The following is a 19,053-nucleotide window of genomic DNA, read 5'->3' as shown; positions in this document are numbered from 1 at the left end:
CAAAAGGCAATACATCAAGTTTCTAATGCATTGCGCTAGAGGCACTGCCACCAGCATCTTCACTTAAAGTTCTTTCCACATACTGTGATACTGTGTTTCAGTCAGAAACTAGGTCATAAACTTCTCTATTGGAAAGTGTTTATAGCTGTTTGGACGGGACTATTCTGTTCAAGAGGTTATAATAATAAAGAAAGCTTGCAAGCATACTTTTTCCAAACTCTTGGTATGTCAATGCCAGTTTGAGAAATTGGCTCATTATTTATCCTTGTTTGGCTCCTCCAATCTCAATTTCTTGTTTGTTTTGACCACTTTCTGGACAAATATAAAACTTACTATTTCATCTAATTAACAGGAGGGAGACAATAGAAAAATTTCTCATTTATTCCCATTCCAGAATCAGCTCTACAAAAACATTGTCAGAGTTTCAAGAAGGATTCAGATGTTAAGAGTCCTGCCAAAGTTTACAATCCAGTTATATCCTGCTACAGAAAAAAAAAAAAATTAAAAAACCTGCTTTGTTTTTACAATTTTATATACATCTCTGGCAAGAAACAATTCACCTCCACATATTCACATGCATCCAGAGGATCTGTGGATAAACCTTATTCTTTCTAGTCCAATCAAATTGTCCAACTCACTCTCTCCAATTCCCAACTCTCTCACCACATTTTTCTCAGCCACTCCTTCTTGTACAGGAAAACAAAGCAGAATTGCCCGTCTCCCAACCATATCTCCCTTTTGAAGGCTTAAAACAGCAAGCAAACAGTTCACTCACAGTTCTAGTATTGCAAAGCTTTTTCATTCAAGGTTCCTTCTTTTGGTTCTCCATTAAATATTTTGTACAACAAGCAAGTTCAGTGTCCATCAGCCTCACAAAAGGGATTCAGGGGAAAAACTTTGCCCATTTTCTGGGGACTTGAGGAACAGGTGCCCAACAGTTTCCTTTAAGTGAGCAAGCTGGCTTGGCAGTCTTTTATGTGCTTTTCCATGTGTCATCAGAATGCACACAGTGAAGTCATCTTCAAGTGAATTAGCCTTATATGATATGCTATATCCAATTTGCCCTGTATCTCACAAGGATTTAGCCCCAAATATAGACACAGAAGGGAAAATAAGGACACACTTGGGATAGAAAACAGTGTACAACATTCAGCTGGTTCTGTAATCATATATTAAGTCCAAGATATCCACTGTTTTTAACAAAAACAAAAATTGAGAGCAAAAATAAACCAAACTTCTGTCCAGCTGCATAAATTCTGTCTCCCAAATATTCTCTGCCAAGAAGGAGAATCAGTATAATTAAATTATTCTCCTTCAACTGGGTCTAAGATTTTAGCTAAGAGCTGTTTTGGTTTCTGCTTGCTTTTACAGAATTTAAAATGCCTTTATACTTAAAAGTGTTGCACTCTGAATCCTGTAGTTAGCACATTCAGATTTTACCTTTTCAGAGGAGCCCACCTTCAGCCTTTTCCAGTTCAGCAACCCTATCATAATAGTTAATGTCATATATATTGCATAGTGCTTTTCTGAGACTCCATCTAAGCAAGTCAGGTAAACTTATGCAATATTCACACTTCCTTCCCTAGCCATGACACATCAGGTGCAATATGCAGAGTCAGGTACTCAGTGCAATGATTCTGGGCAATTACTTTTTTTTCCTTTTAGCCCATCTAAACCTCCTGTGAACCCAAAAGCAATGTTTTAAAGGTGCAAAAGAACAACAAGAAGAAAAAATATAGTTCAGTTCTGATTAATGGTCCTATATTTTAATGTCTTGCTGGGAGGCTCAACCCATTGAGTGTGTATCCCCAGGATATTTTAAATTTACAGTAGTTTCTTCCATACAATCTTGAATCCTGTCAGGAAAAAAAAAATGTCAGGATGACTGCTTAACAGCTTACATGACATAGCATCTTCTCTGCTGGTTTCTGCAACTCTAGGAGGTACAGAACATAAAGCCCAAATTACTATTAAAATCATGGGAAATAGACTAGAAGAGAACAGCAAGACAGGTCTGAGCAGCTGCCTCAAACCTATTCGTTAGGAATGCAGTAGCAGTGGGAGGGCCACAGACATCCTGCAGTTTCATTTCACTTCACGGAGATTTTAGTCAAGCTGCTTTTTAAGCTCTCTTTAAAGCTTCACACCCATCATTCTTGCCTACAACCCCACCGGAGCAGAAAAGGCGCAGCTCCACTCTGAGTCTCCTGGCGTGATCACTCAGTCCCCAGGTTAAATGAAATTAGCAAGTAGGAGGTTCAAAATTAACTTCAGGGACTACTGACTACTGGCTTTCTCCCTCCTGGAATTCAGCTCGGGAATCCTGAACAGTATAAAGCTGCAGAGCCTAAAAATCCACCTGGGGTCAAAACACAGCCTCACAAATTCACAGAAGCAGAAAACATAGCCAAGACTATCCAGCACTGACTCAGATGTCCTTCATCTGTGGACCACGAGAGGTTGATCTGGAAAGCTACCACATGCTCCACTCTCCTCTCTTGGCATCAGCTGTCAGTCACTCCATGGGACAGGAGGCTACAGTGCCTTCCCTAAAGCTCTAGGCCTAACCTGGTCCTTGATCTACAGACACTGACATTTTGATGTGTTTGCTATGTTTATGCTCTTGCACCCTGCAAGTTGGAGAATAAAGTAAACTCCAGGGTCATTCCTTTGTTTATTTTGTGAATTTGCCTTAAGACACCTCTTTAACACTGTATCTGCACATCTGGCTCCAGCCTGAACACAACACAGCCTTCACTGTGCCTATCCTCACAATGCTCTTACAAAGGAAGGAAAGAAGAGGGCAATTGGAAGCCCAAAGATACTAAAACCCACGTGTGACTTAAAACAGCACTTACTTATAAGCCCAAGTCTCTCACTTTTAGCTGAAACAGCAGTACCCACCTTAACTTCCCAGCACTGGCTGCCTAGCAGCTCTACCCTCCAGCACAACAAATTTGATCCTCAGGTGCACAGAAAGCTCAATGTAGCCCTGGGCATATCAGAGCTGTGCATAAAAAAGTACTCTGGACACACTATTTTATCTACCAGAAATGCAAGCATATTGGTATGTAGGCATGCAGTTCCCACTGATACAGAAACTAAATAATTTGTCTATGTTTTCCTGGGAAGCTTGTGGCGCAGCAAGCATTAAATCAGTACCAACTTTTGCCTGCCTTTATGCAGGCTTTAACAAGCTTGAATTAACTTCCAAGGGTATCAACAACTTGACAACTATATACTGAATTGGCACAGCCTTAAAGAACAAGTTTAGTTACCTAAACCACTCAAGAAATGCTGAAATTATCCTTATATTCAGACCTATACTTGTAACTGCTAATGTGAAATAAAATTCTTATGGAAATTTATACAGTAGCAAGGGTAAAGACTGTAATAGCAGCAGTAGCATCTGTTACCAGGGTTACCAAATCTGGAAGGAAAACAAAAAACCTGCTGACACTGATTTACAGAGAGATATATGTAAACATTCATGTAGACAAGAGATTTATATTTTATATTCAGTAGATTTTAGTGGTGTAACATTAAAGTCTGCTATAATTGAAGCTGAACTGAAACAATGTGAGGAAAGTTAATGAACAGCCACACCAAATGGCATACATCTGATTTCTTACCTGAAGTGTGTTCTGCTCATCCATCTATCATTACTGCTGTCCCAGGATAATTCTTCATCAACCACAGAACAAAGAGATCTGGTGAACTCCTAAGCGTTTAAAAAGAAATAGCATGTTACACAATATAAAATCCAGCAAATCCATTACAAATAGAACAATAATACTTCAGAATTCAGTGTGACACTGAATTTCCAAGGTTTATTTTAGTTCCAATAATTCATTATTTTAAATGCAATTTTTTTTTAGACTTTCTCCATGCATTCAAAGTTGTGATACATTCTGCTGAGGCAGAATCAGAACCACACGTAACACAATTACTAACAAAACTAAATATAGATGGAAAAATCAACATGACATGTAAAAATAGAAGAATAACAAGAGAAACAGTAATCCACAGTCAGTTTAATGATTTGGCACCCATGCTGCATCTACATATTCACTTGTTGATATTAATTCACACTAATTCTAGAGAAGTTTTTTGGTTCTCACAGAAAAAGAAATAACGTTTCCAAATTATGGTTGCCTTTTATAGAAAAAATTACTTAGGTTAAATGTGAAATATGTCTTTCCTTAACATTTTTCCTTTATTTTCAGTTGGAAAGCTCTGTTCAAGTGTCCAGGTACAAAGAATATTTTAAAATTCTGGACACAGCTTTGTTTAGCACTGCATTTTGACTTTAGAGCCACAACACGAGTACATTAAATAGCTCTGCAACTTACACCAGTTAAACAGTATCTCTGCAAAGTCTTCTTATTAGAAATCAAATACCAAATTCGAAAAAATATGCACCATTAGTGTTACATGCGTCTGCTTGATTAACAGAGTAATGATGCAGACAGGAAATTAACCTTTAAGATTTCATGTACTGCAGTTAACTCCCAGGTCTGCAAGCATAGCACCATAAACTTCGTGGAAAAAACATGGTTTCTAGGACACAGGAAATGTCCTTCTGCATAACAGCACTCAGATGGGTCTGCTTTTACAAAGAACATGATATTATATTGTGAATTACATCTACAACACACATTTCCTCCCTTTTGCACATTACAAAACTATCTTCCATCAGATCTGAGGTACACAATGCAATCTCCACATAGGTCCCATTCAATTTCCAGCAATCTGTAGCACATGGAAGAACATTCTGGTTTCTGCTGCTTCAATGCAGTTGCTTCTCATGGACAGTCCAACTGCCCACTCCAGTAAGTGAGGCTTAGCAAAGCACCACTCAGGACATGGCTACAATTGTGTTTTACTGCACTTCATTTATTAGGAGACAAAGCTTACAAGATCCACACACAGATACTCATCTCGTTCTCTACAAAATATAAAATGTTTTATCTAATATTCACTTTTCTAATTTGTTTCTTTTCACCCTAAATTACAGTTCCCTATCCATGTTTAAATCCTGTTTGTGTGAACCCAACAATGAACCAATGAAAGACCTAACATACATAGAGACACCTGAGAGACCAAACATTACTTGCAGTGGCTTTGATCTATAATTTTCACCTTATAACTCTAAGGTATGAAAATCCAGCCAGAATATCAGCCAACTGTTCTCACAAAAGGCTTTTAAAATCCAAGTCTCTTCCAACAGAATCTGCAATTTCTGCAAGGAGGCCCAAGGAGGCCCATCACTGAAGAACGTAGGAAAAACAGAGATATCTCTAAAGAACAGGCTGCTTACCTGAACACAGAGCCATTAAAAAAAAAAAAATCAAACCAACCTGTCAAAAAATTAGTTGATAGAAGAGCATACCTAATTTATTTAACTGCAGTTCGTTACTTTAAAGGACAGTTGCCACTTGTGATTAATTAATGTCACATTAATTATTAAGCAAGAGACGATCAAAAACATTTGGCTCAAAGAGTGTTGGAGCAAGAGTATAGCAAAGAACTAAAGTTTGTGTGGAATTCTATTCAGACTGTGGCTCCTAGGCCATCCCTATGGACTGCTGGTAGTCCTTACAGTTTCAGAAAGTGCTGCACAAAATAATCATGAAGAGGGAGAGAAAAAACCCAAAATACACATTCCTGAGTATGCAAGCCAGAAAACTGGAGAGAAACAAACAGAGTAGGTCAACAGTCAAAGTTGAGTGTGATTCTCATCTGGTCACAAATGAAAAACATTGTTGAAATGCAGCACAATGTTAACCATAAATTCTTCTTTTCTCGAAAAAAAGAAAAAAGTATTAGGTGACCTACTGATGAAAGACACATTGATGAATACTATTACAAGTTACATTTCTTTGCAAATATATACTAGGCACATAAACATGTCTCAAAGGGGCAAAATATTTGAAGCAAAAGTAAGGAAAACAAAAGCACAAGACAGAACCCAAAATGCTTTCCAATTCTTGGTGCTAAGTGTGTGTTCAAGCAGAACCCGGACCATTTTTGGGGAGACCTATTCATGCACCTGCCTTCATGCCTTGGCTTCAACATCAGAAGCTTCCAGCAGGTAACCCAGATGGGCACTGTGGCATTTTTTAGACTGGGGCTCATAATGGTCACCAACCTACCAACCAGGACTTTCTCATCACCTCCAAAGCTCAAATGAAGCAAAAGACAAAGCTAACACCAAGATTCATCCTTTAAAATTACACAGCTTTTGTCTGTTTGATTTCATAAGCTGATGAGGACAGTCACATTATTAAATTGCAATTACCTGATTTCCTTCCCAATGAAACAGATACAAGTGTTGCCTTGTCTACTCAGATAATAGTGCTCCTGGAGGCTGGCAGTCCAAAAATGCTGGGGAGAGAGTCAAGATCACTATGATCAAAATCCTTCCGCCCTCTCCTTGCATCTCCATGAGAGACAGAAAAGCCCTGAAGGCTCAGACCATTGCCCTGAGCAGTGGCTTTGCCCTTCACACCACTTGCTTGAGTGGAGAGCAGCTGTACGAGAGTCATCAACAGCCAGCTGAGATATCCCTGAGTGAGGAAGCCCCTCTGCTCTCCCCCATTCTGAGCAGAGGTGCTGCTTGGAGATGAGACAATGAGGTCTATATATACAACCAAAAGTGAGACTAGAAATCCTCCTTCTCTGCCAGGAATCACTAAAAGCAGTGTGTTCTTGCTGTGGGAATCAGTCATGCTCTTCTGGGGCAATGAGATGTATCAGCTGGGTATTGATGGCTGCCAGGCTCGGTCCCAGTATCACTGTCTATGTGCTGCCCCTTCTTCCTTCACACCAAGCAGAGTTTTGGGGCAGCAGATTGTATGAAATGCATCAGAAAACATTGTTTCCTTCATAAATACCACCATCGCTTCTGAAAAGAAGGACACTAAGAATTGTTTTACAAGAAAAAGATCATTTGTAGGCCAGGGACTAAAGCACTACCATAAACTAGGTCAATCCCATGATTTGTTACAGTTCCAAAAGTACAATAACAGCAGGAAGAGAGGGTCAGGGTGGAATAATCATTTGTTAACAATTTTAATAGTAAAGCTTTATTGGTTTTCCCTATGGATTCTCATAGTTACTATAGTGAAATTAAGTGTTTTTCCTCCTAGTGAACTCTTGTTAATCCTTTTATTTAGGTTCAGAGCTACAGTACATGACCCTGCAAGAACATTCATCTACAGTCACAGCTGGAGCTGCAGACTCACTGGCTTGAAGGAATTAATTTCTTTGCAAGACAGAAGCAACTGAAAAGCCAAAGGCTTATCCACAGGAAAATCTGAATTTCACCAACTCATACAAAGTACAGGACAAAACAAAAATCTATAATCAGACACTCAAAGAGCAGATGTGAAAAAACTCTGGCACATTAGAGGGATACAACTTGGGTGGGAGGAAAATTCTGGTGGTTTGTCATACCACATAAAAACTTTAGGTCTTAAAAACTAAAAAATCTGAATTCTAAAACCAGATTAAATTTTACTCCACCAAGAGATTATTCAGAATTCACAATGCTCAACCACAGCCACCCATGCTATTATCTCATACCTTTGACAGTAATTTATTCATTTGCAAGAATTATCTGAATACAGTTATAACACTGCCAAGTGAAAAGCCTATTTGTGCTTCACTTTGGTTGTCAATTTCTCAGTCCATTTTCTTCCATGTAACTAAATAACAATAAAAGTGTGAAGAATGCTGGAAAGTCAGTTTGAGTGGGCATAATGGAAAAGACTGTCACCAAAAAATAATGTTACAAAGCAGAAGCATGGCCATCAGGTCACCAAGTGTAGATGTTGAAATAGGTCATGAGCGGGCAGAATTTAAAACATGAGTGACAACCTGCATTTGGAATCTAAAATCTGGATTTTCTGCTTTTGATGGTTTTCAAGAAAGTACTTCAAAAGCAGTTTTTAATAGTTTAATTTTCTCAATATAAAATAAAAAAGGAAGAGAAAATTCGTAAGACAGTGTTCAGATTCAACACTTCTTACAAGAAGCCTCAGATAAGCATTCACCAGATGCCTCACGTTACTGTTTTATACAGAATGCATTGAGACATTATTAACTTGATCATGCATGAGTACAGTCAGCACCCTTCTAATTATATGAAAGTTTGACCCATTAAACTGATCAGAAATATTTGTATATCCACAAGCATTCACAGCAATTTATTTTGAGCATATTGCACTGAATTGTTTACTTATGCTTTCTGAAGCTGAGCATCTCCGACACTTTTGAGACCTCAGTATCTTGAATTTTTCAAATCATTGCTTTCCTAATCAAGGAATAAAGAGACATAAAAGCTCCATTTAATGAAAATAATTTAGAAGAATCTTTTTTTCAAGAGAATCTAAGCACAGAAAACCCAGAGTACTTTTAATTCTTGCCCACATTTTAATTTAAGTACTGAACTTGGTTATATTTTCAATAGATTTCCAGCATATTCTACATGAGAAAGTATTACAGTCACACTGTAATTCTTACAAGCCTCTGAAATAGCATGAACAGCTCTTTACTAGAATTGTTAAGTAAGTAGCAACTGTCAAATTTTTTTTTAAAAAGCAGAATAAATTTCAATTAATTTTATTTAGATATAGGATTTTTATTCATATGAAGGGAAAAGGCATTTAATTACATTTTACCAATGATGGGGCATTCTCATTGCACGTTTATTTTATCCTACTAGTGTATTTAGAATAGCTGCCCTCAGCAGTATGTCCTCAAAGCGAGACTACTTAGATGATTCAGGTCAGACTTCACTGATTCAAATTATCACATTGGCATAGGACATACACTAAGGAATCCAAATGTAGGAAAGAGCAAGTGCTATGCAGCCTTTGGATATTTCCCTGCTGCTGTCTTCTTGCATGAGGACAAGATTTCAGCAGTAAAGGCCAAAGAGAGCAGTGAGCCCCTCCACACTAGTGCTGGAGGGTGGGCTGGAGCTGACAAAGCTAAACAGATCCTTCCTCCCACTACACCAAGAGGTTCCCTTCTAAGCATTACTTGCTAAACAGCTTATTCCTTAAGAGGTATATCAATATAAATTCATATTACACTAACATTGTTAGGTATATTGCAATCATCAGCTGCCAAAGAATGATGCAGTAATGCTGTTCTGATGTTCTTTCTCTTCTACTGTTTCTTAATAGTGCTAATTCCCCAAAAGGAGCAAATTACCTGAGCAGGAGCCATCAGGTTACACAGATTAAAGTGGCCTTTGAAGATGAGCTGTGCCAACAGCACTCACAAGTTAATAAGGATGTGAGCGATGAAACCAGAGCTTGACACAGAAATGTTAATAAGGATCTCCAGCAGTAACCTGGCTGATGATCTAGTGGCATCACATTGCCAAACAGTCAGAAAACTCAATCTTTGTTTCTTTCCAAAGTACCAAAATAGCAAGCAGCCTTCAAGTTAAAAGCTGACTTAATTCATTTACAAAAGTCATCATGAGCTATAACGGCACCATCCCCCCCCCCCTTTTTAATTTTCTTCTTTTCATTATCATTATCCCAGGTGGCTTCCAGGAAGTCCCTTGCAAACTAGTCACTATTATGAAGATGCCCTATTTTAATCACTGTCCCTTGACAAGAACAGGTAATTATCTAACTTTTCTGTCTGAACTACCAGATGGCTTTAGTTCTATACTTAACTTGCTTTTAGTTTTCTTAACTAGTGATAGTTGCACATTAGAAAACGTCAGGGATTACACAGAACAGAAATAATACCAGTACCAACACCAGTACCTCACACAGGCAGCATAGAAACATATGTATCTACTGCATTCTTCTACTAAATTAATAAAGTTACTGAAGATGTCAAGCATCTGTTACATTTTCTTTTCCTGCTGGATTCAGCAAAGGTGTGCCAGTAACTTTTTGTTGTTATCGCATTGTTTGGGTTTTTTGTCTCTAAACAACATTAATATCCACTTCAAGGAAAGCCAGGGGGAGCTCCTGTGTTGTTCCCACCAATCCCTTTTGTACTTTCTCAGTTGTCCTCCTCCTGAGACCCCACTTTTGGCTGCACCTACTCACCTGAGACAGCAGGAAGCATGCCCACACTGCACTGAACAGCCAGAAAGCATCTAAGCATGGTGTCCCATGGGACTGCACAAACACTCAGGTTTGGGATTGCAAGACTGTCATCACTGACAGTGCAATCAGCAAGTACAGCTTCCATGTGCTTGCCAAAACATCTACTAAAGCAGTCAGATTTCAGCTGGTTCCAAAAGCAGGAGTTTAGGTTTGAGAGCATTCCCCATGTCCACTACATAGTGCAGTGCAGACATAAAACAGGGAGAGAATCTGGCCTGAGTGCATTGGGGCAGTATTTACCCCTGGTGTGCACTAGGAAAATACAGCTGCCTCTGACTAAAGACAGTGGAGATCAACCAAAAAACAAGACAAGGCCAAAGATCAGCCAAGTGATGGAGTTTTGTGCACAGGACTCTGTATTTCAGGAGGGCAAAACCCACTGAATATTAACCACAGAAAACATATCCCTTATGAGTCATGCTCATAAAAATACAGGCAATTTCCTCTTATATTCTTCTCACTATACTTAAAATTTAGAGCTTATTACATACACCTTTTCTACACTGCCAAAAATCTTTTTTCCAAAATGCAGCAACAATGCAAAAACATTGATTTGGTTTTTTCCTATTGGTTACAATTCTTGTGAATAACTTTAGCCATTCAGTGATATTGCAACATTCACTACAAAATAACTGAAGAACCCAGACTTGAGAAAATTCCTATGCCTCTGACAACACAGAGAAGTTTTAACTTCTTTAAAAAGAGAGTAGAAATGGAATATATTTTCTTGATACAAAAACAAGTGAAAAAGCATTGATAGGTAAGAAAACACTGTATTCAAGTTTCTAAAGAGGAGCCACAAGAAATAGTAAATAAGATATCAAACAGTATTTTTTATTGTTTTTGTCTATGTATCTTTAAACAGTAACTCACTTAAACACCTGCTCTAAAAGCTTCATGACACTTCTGGAACAAAGAGAATACCTTCCGATTCAAAAAGCAAATACTTAGTTTTATTAGATCTAAGAACATATATACTTAATTTAATTATAGTGGTAGCAAATTCAGAATGGAGAATCGTTGCTTTTTTAAAAGATACTACTCCAATCTCTGATAAAATCAGTTACTTCCATGAATAACTAGAAACAGTGACATGATCATATTGCCATAGTTTATATTATAGCAAACACCACCAGACAACTGTCCCTGGGTACCATCACAGCAACATAAGGATGCCTAAGTGTAAATATCAATCAGCGTTTTCTCAGGTTTACAGCAGCAGCTCTGAGGCAGGACCGCAGAAAAGAAAGGCTGTCTGAACACCTGCTGCTTCAGTGACAAAACTGATTTTTGCTGTTGTAATGGTTTTTACAGCTTCCATTTGTAAGGCTGCTCATCACCAAATTCATTGTGGCAAGGATGCCCATTGAATTAATGGAACACCTTTAGACTGACAACCTTGGGAGAGTTCTCAGATTTGGGTCTGGATTCCAAAACTGGTTTGATTTTCTCAACCCTCAGTGGAAATTTTGTCAGGTTTCACCTTCTGCCACTAGAGTCAAACTGAAGTCAGTTCTTGGAACAAGTACTCCAACAGAAACCCAAAACAGAAGATCCTCCACCCCTTTAATATTGCTTGAGGGTATTTAAGAGAGATTTATACAAGCAAACCTTCCCAAACCAAACTATAATTTACATCCTTAGAATCCATAACATTAATCTTGCAACAATCACACTGTAAATCTATTTTTAGAGTTTTTGGAGCCAATTTAAGAGTCAGTGCTGAGCATAAGAGGAAGCTGACTTGTTACAGCAATCTCTAGTTATATTTCACAGAGCCCTAGATCCTCCTAAAATGGAAAACAAGGGTAACTATTGCCAAGAAAACTAACTTTGCTTGCTTTTTCCCATGTAGTGCTGTTCAACACTCAGTTAACCACAGAATCACAGAATCAATTAATGCCATATTCAGTCTTTTCTTAAACACCTCCAGGGACAGTGACTCTGCCATGTCCCTGGGCAGCTCATTCCAATGCCCAAACACCGTTTCTGTGAAGAAATTTTTCCTAATGTCCAACTAAAACCTCCCCTGGCACAGCTTAAGACTGTGTCCTCTTGTCCTGCCCATGGCTACATGGGACTAGAGACCAACCTCCATCTGGCTACACTCTCCTTTCAGGCTGCTCTAAAATGAAAAGGTCCCCCGAGCCTCCTTTTCTCCAGACTAAACAACCCCACTCCCTGAACTGCTCCTCACAGAACTTGTGCTCCAGACCTTTCACCAGCCTTATTGCCCTTCTCTGGACAGACTCAAGCAGCTCGACATCCTTCCTGAACTGGGGGGCCCAGAACAGGGGACAGCATTCAAGGTGTGGCCTCACCAGTGCCAAGTACAGGGGAAGAATCACTGCCTTGGTCTTGTTGGCCACACTACTCCTGATATAGGCCAGGATGCCATTGGCTTCTTGGCCATGCAGGCACCTGGTGACTCACGTTCAGCTGCTGTCAATCAGTACCCAGGTCCTTTTCTGCCTGGCTGGTGTCCAGCCACTGTCCCCAACCTGTAATGCTGCAGGGGGTTGTGCCAAAGTGAAGGACCAGCTTGGGTTCTGAGCAGTTTGTAACACTGAAGTGTCTGCTGCCACTCCTCAGCTTCAGTTTGATTAAATCAGTGGGGGATTGACTTACAGTTATGATTTTAAATGAACATGTCCTGGATTGGTCAGTTTCTGTCACGTAATCATTTGTCCAAGCAGCAGCAGCAGGGAGAGATCTCAGCTGCCTGCCAGGCAGCCTTGGCTAAGTCAGTTTTAGGCTACATCCCAATACTGAGCTCAGCTGCATATCATATCCTGACCTAGAGGAGCCCCAGCTATATCCTGTCCTAGCGCTGGGATAAGAACCCTCTCTTTTCCCTAAATCGTGGTTCCCACAGACCCAGAGGGAGCTCAAAAACAGTCGAAACATCTCTGCAGCATGCCCACAAAGGCAAACTGAAACACTGCTTGGGTATTCTGTAACTTCAGCCCCCCACTGAAACAAAGAGCTACCTCACCACAAGAGCGATGTAAAGTTTAACCTATTAATGAACATAAATAACCCAATCAATAATGCCCACATAGGGAAATATTGACAAAGGGCAACAATTTCAAAGAAGCAACTCAAGGACACTGAGTCCTCCTGAGTCACTACTCTGTGGGATTACTGCTCCATGGTGACTTTTTTTCAAAGCCCTGACTATCTCACAGCATCTTCTCATGCATATGCATGTTGCCTGTGTCCATTCTACAATCTGAATCACTTCCTGTGTGCAGGTTCATTAAGTGGAAGCCTCCTAAAAGAAAAGTGAGGGGGTGGAGGGGTGGGAACATCAGGGGTAGGAAAAATACTTACAACTAGAAAACACAAGGACAAGACCTTTTTTCTTGACCAAGACTCCTAGATATTTAAAACATAGCAGATAACACCTCTGACAGCATATATAAGTAACTGCATATTAACACTAAGCATTTCCTTCCTTTCTTCATGAAAGGAGTCAATTGATTGAATGGGACAAGAAATAGTTTCTTTTATTTTCATCCATCCTTGGTACATATCTGTGCACCATCATTTAAGCGTTAAGCGTCTGACATGGTATATAAAAAACCTGTGTTCCTACAGACATTCATAATACCATGTTAGAACTCTGATTTACAGCCATATCTTAACATCATCTAATAAAATTACTAACATGGGCGATATACAACAATATCACAAGGCCTCCAGATACAGACCAGCCTGGAAAAGCCACATGAGTGAGTTATCTTTAGTACTGGAAGGGCCTGATGAGGTAATTCCTTCAGTAACTTATCAAAGAAAAAAAAATATACAAATATACAGCTTTAAATCCTAACTCACACTTTATCCCACATAGCAGCAGGAGGATTTTACTAATTGCAATCTGCAGAACATATGGACTGGAATACATCCCATCATCCAGCACCTCAAAACTACAGGCATTAAGTCGCTAAGCTTTAGCACACTGTTTACAATTTGCCTTATGAATATGTCACTGCATTTTACATTACTAAGGCGTACATGTAAAGAAAAGAAAGAAGCTTTATTGGCTGCAACTAACACAAACATCAAAGACATATAGTGCAAAGAAATCCATGACTACACTGCCTTTCCATTGACGCTAAGCAAGGACAGTGGCTTTATGACCCCCTTTTTATACAAAACAGATCCACAATCTTTTTTTCCTGCCTTCATATTTCCTGACTGCATCCTTGTGTAAGGAAGCCTGTGAGCCTTTGAAGCCTTCACCCAAAACAAACATGAATCTTTATAACTTTCGTAATCTGCTTTTTGGCCACCCAGTGAGAATCAACAAGATCCCTTGTTTAAAGGCCACCACAGAATAATTCTAGCAGGGCAAAAGAAAAAGAAGATGAGATCCAAATATAATCATTATGTAATGTTTTCCTGATGAAATATAAAACTGCTTTAATCTAAACAGTATGTTAAAATGTTGATTAATCAACTTCAAATAAAGGACTATATTCATCAGTTTAGCAGGGTGAAACCAAAACAAGCAGAAAATAATTTTAATGTTTAGACAAGAATTCTAAAAATGACACATCTCTCAGATAAACAGGCAGTACTACCCTAAATTTTGAAACCTCTCCTAAACAGGCATGTCCAGGAGACACATCAACCTGTGACTGACATGGTTCCTTCTAAGAATAATCAAGCTGTGTTAACAAGATCACACACTACGCAGGACTAGCATGTTGAACCCCAGACCAAGCACTGAGGAGAAGCTGCCTCAGGTTTCTGGAATCCCAGAACCATGTTTTGGGAAGAGTCTGTCCCCCCAGTCATCATCCAGGTGCAAATGGAACATTATAAAAAGTTCTGTTGCACAGGTGACAATTCAGTGCCAGAGGGATGCTGCCTTCTATCCTGAAGTAGGTTATGCCCCCCACAACTTTGAATATCTCCACTCTAAAAAAGGTACGGATTGAGCAGTACAGCTAAAAAGCTGTCCCCTTATCATGATCCAATACTGTATTTGGCTCCTATTTATTTCACACTGTCATGAAATAGAACTTTACAGCCCCTTTTTATGTCCCCTCCACTCCCATTTCTGTGAGCATTTTAATTTCTAGTTTACAAGGAAGTTTTCATTCTGAAAGAATCTGAAGTGCAGTATGGGTTACTTCTAAAGAAAACCTGGATGTAATTCCAGTTTAATGTCTTTTCACTACCAAGTTATGCAACCCTAGGAAATCCTTCAGACACAAAAAATTATACTCTCAGCATAATTATACATTATATAAAACAACCTGTAGATTTTAGATATTTCAAACTGTCCCATGTAGTTTGTCTTATACTCATTTATTAGCATTTTTATTTATCATCCCACAGCTGTATTTCAAAATAATTTTTAAAAGAACACTCAGAAGTGCACTGCTATGATATATCATAACAGCAGTAAATTATTAACTACAATCACTAACTGAAAAGACAGAGATACTGAAATAATGCTCATGGTGGAGCATTCTCATAAAAGAAACTGGAAGATGCACTAATCAAGACATATGGACAGACATCCATCTCATACTGGCTGCTTTGTTTTTCCTTCACATTCATACGAAAGTAGCAAAGCACATTTCTCCCATTACTCTCAAGGAAAAAAAAAAAAGACAGAGTAGAAACACAGATCAATATCTGGAAGCTCTGTGGTCCGCCTATAGAACTCCTGCCCGTCTCACAAACTGTCAATATAATACCGGAAAGATTAGGAAAAAATTGCACTGTTTAAGTGTTCTAAAACTTCTTAGAAAATTAAAGGATATGTCCTGAGGAAAAAAACATCCTAGATTGAGGCCTTTTAAGAACATTCTCCTTTTCCTACATCTTCTGATTTGACAGCATCTCTTCACAATATGAAACCCTTTGATCTCCACTTATTTGCTGAGGCACCTGCATCCTCGGGCTGGGTTTTCTTTGTTTGTGGTTTTAGAAAACCATACTCTAGAGACACACAAACAGAAGTGTCCCTAAGGTCTCTTACAGTACAGAAAACCAAGGTGCTTGAAGAGAGGAGGACAAATAGGCTGCTAGACACACAATTTCTGCAGCAAAACAGAGCCATATGCACATATAATATAATAGGTCATGCCAAAAGTGAGAGAAAGTAGCGATGTGAAAGAGCTACACAGAAATGAATGCTGCAGTCAAAGAACATATTTTGCAAATCAGGACAATGAATATTTGATCCATAGTGACAACCCCTGTTATTTTCTTTGAAGTGTGAGAACTGTATGATATAGTTAATATATCACAGCTCACATATTGTCTCATGCAAAAAGGTTCTGGGTGTCAAATGACCCAAAGGTAGGAAACTGCCTAAAGGTGTATGTACTGCAATGCCCTGACTCAAGCAGCCAACAATAGGAGGACACAGACTCCAGGAATCCACTGATAACCAGGCTAAAATACATCTGCAAAAAAAAATCTGGGGCCACTCAAACCTGCAAGCTCAAAACACCACCAAGAGGAAGTTTGCTGTGGGGTGCATTTAGGTTTGCAAAAAGGCAAATTGGTACAATATTTTATATCTTCAGCTACCATCACTCTATGCTACAGATCATCTGACAGGATTTATTTACACATTTAGCAATAATATTCAAGGAACTGTCAGAAAATAAATAAAAGTCTTACCAACATCTTAAGCACAAATATACCTTGAACTATATTTCACAATGTTTAGGACTTTTTTTAACAATTAATTTTTTTAAAGCAGGCTATTGTAACATAAAGTGTCACACCATGTGAGCAGAGAGAGTACTGGGGAAACACTACTGTCACTTTTTTTCCCCCACAATGTCTGTCACTGCCATTCTGGATCCAGGCACTGGTCTCTCTCTAATACAGTCCTGCTCACAGCTCCCTTCTTAGCATATGGAAAGAGGAAAACTTTCCTAAAGGAAATATCTTGAATTCATGTTAACTGCTGAGAATTTCAGAAAGATACACTCCAGAATTATCAGTTTTATTAAAACCTGAAAGTACAGAATGTGCACCCAGCAAGAAGAGGATAAACTTGTTGATTTCTCACTGTATTTCCACTTTTTTTTCAAATTCTATACAAAGAATGAGGGATTCAGCATGACCCACTTTGCTGCTGCCTCATCTTCCCTCCATTACAAGAACAGTTCAAGTGAAAATAATCCCTCCTCACTCACTACATATTCTCTGTAAAGCAATATATCAGCTGAACAACACATATCATCCCAATGAAGAGACTGAATGCTTATCTTTCAAACTGAATCTTTTTTCTGCTAGACTTATATGGTGCTAGATAAGAGTTGCACAGAAGATTATAATATATATATATATGTACACAAATACATAGATGCTGTGTACACACACGCACACACACACACACACCCTCCCCATGAATAAGAAAGGCCTTCTGTGAGATTTTGGCTATGCAAAAGCATTCCTTCCCTTGCCAGTAACCAGAATGTAAAATAACTCTCCTCCCCTGGAAATTTCCTTTTATTGGGATATTTGTTTCAAATTCATCTAAAAAAACCTAAATCAACTGACAAATCTGAAATAGCTAAACTGCCATTTACAACTGCAATCTGGCTATGGTCAAATATTTGCTATTTTTATTTGCAGAAGATCAAAATTACTTTCAAAGTAAAGCACTTTTTCAAAGGCCCTTGGTGGAAATTCAATTTATGAAAACTCATCACTGACAACATTAATACATTCCTTTCTGTGAGATCCAGTTCTGCATTCCCCATAGAAAGTACATTAACCTCTTAAATAAGCAACCCATATAGGCTTGCTTCCAGCTGCTTGCAAGCAGATGAGACTGGAAATACTTCAAACCTGGAGGCTGGAACCAGCTGCTGTCTTTTAGAGAAGCATTTGTTTCATCCCAACATCCTTGTCAATAAGATAAAAAAAATATTCTCACAATTCAAAAATCTTCTTTCCTGAGCCATGGAAAAAGAACTAACCTTTTATTTAGAAGAGAGCATTCTACAATCTTAAGAGACTAGAATAGCAATAAGAAAATTCATAAGATACCAACAAAATTAATATGAATTAAATATGCAGCCATACTTGAGATTCACAAAATAATAAACCTTTCCATAAGGTAAAACCATCCATCTTCTGTATGTCCAAGCATGCATTCCATATATAGAACATTCCATGTATTTTGACCACCAGAAATGTTAGGTTCTACACCAGAAGTCACCTAGCTATCAGTCCTTGGAGGGTAAGAGTAAGTATTAATCCAACACCAACACACATAAATTATCATTTATTTTGAAAAATCACAAGGAAAGAAGTAGCAATGACTCCTAAAGAAAGAGCTACTAGTGACCACTTCTCCAGAATGTTGATGTCCTTGGGAATCCTTCCTCCCACTCACAAATAACTAGCAGGAATTAGACAGCACTTGCTTACTAGGGGGAGGGAGTGGGGTGCTGAGAGAGAGGGGGAAGTGGCAGGGGAAGCATTCAGAGTGGTTTTAGCTGCTTTTTGCGTGATTTGATCTCTGGCAAGAAGCCTGAGAGCAGCTGCCACAGTGCGTCAGTTCCCTGCAAACCTGAAGTGATCTATGGGATCGTGGTTTGGGAATCTTCAGACCAGGTCACTGGGAAAAGCCATTAAAAATGGAGTTACAAACCCCAGTCAACAATAGTATACAGCTTTAAGCAAAAACACCCTTTCTAATTACAGCTGTGTTTGCACTCCAGTTAAACACTGACATTTAATAAGCTTCACACAAGAGGGTCCTACAGAAAGACGCTCACTAAATATTTATTTTAATTGAAATACAGTGTGACTCAGTTTTGGGTAGGTCTCATCACCTCCAACTGGAATTCCCCGCCGGGTCAGGGACTGGTGATAGAAGCAGCAGAGCTCGGCGGAACATCCCACAGCAGATCCAGCCCAGCGC

The 19,053-nt window shown here is 38.9% G+C and overlaps 1 long non-coding RNA gene across 3 annotated transcripts in view; it reads right to left on the bottom strand.

Moving 5' to 3' along the window:
• The window catches only part of LOC146441434 (uncharacterized), a 258,283-nt gene that overhangs the window by 172,299 nt on the left and 66,931 nt on the right, over positions 1–19,053 (bottom strand). For all 3 annotated transcript variants that reach the window (XR_014849913.1, XR_014849915.1, XR_014849914.1), the window contains exon 3: positions 3,633–3,721. This is a non-coding gene — a long non-coding RNA (uncharacterized LOC146441434). The remainder of the gene's footprint in view (positions 1–3,632; positions 3,722–19,053) is intronic.

This window comes from Lichenostomus cassidix, chromosome 2, assembly GCF_008360975.1.
Source record: "Lichenostomus cassidix isolate B80296 chromosome 2, HeHo_3.0, whole genome shotgun sequence".
Lineage (NCBI taxonomy): Eukaryota > Metazoa > Chordata > Aves > Passeriformes > Meliphagidae > Lichenostomus > Lichenostomus cassidix.
This window is presented reverse-complemented; position numbering and strand designations above follow the sequence as displayed.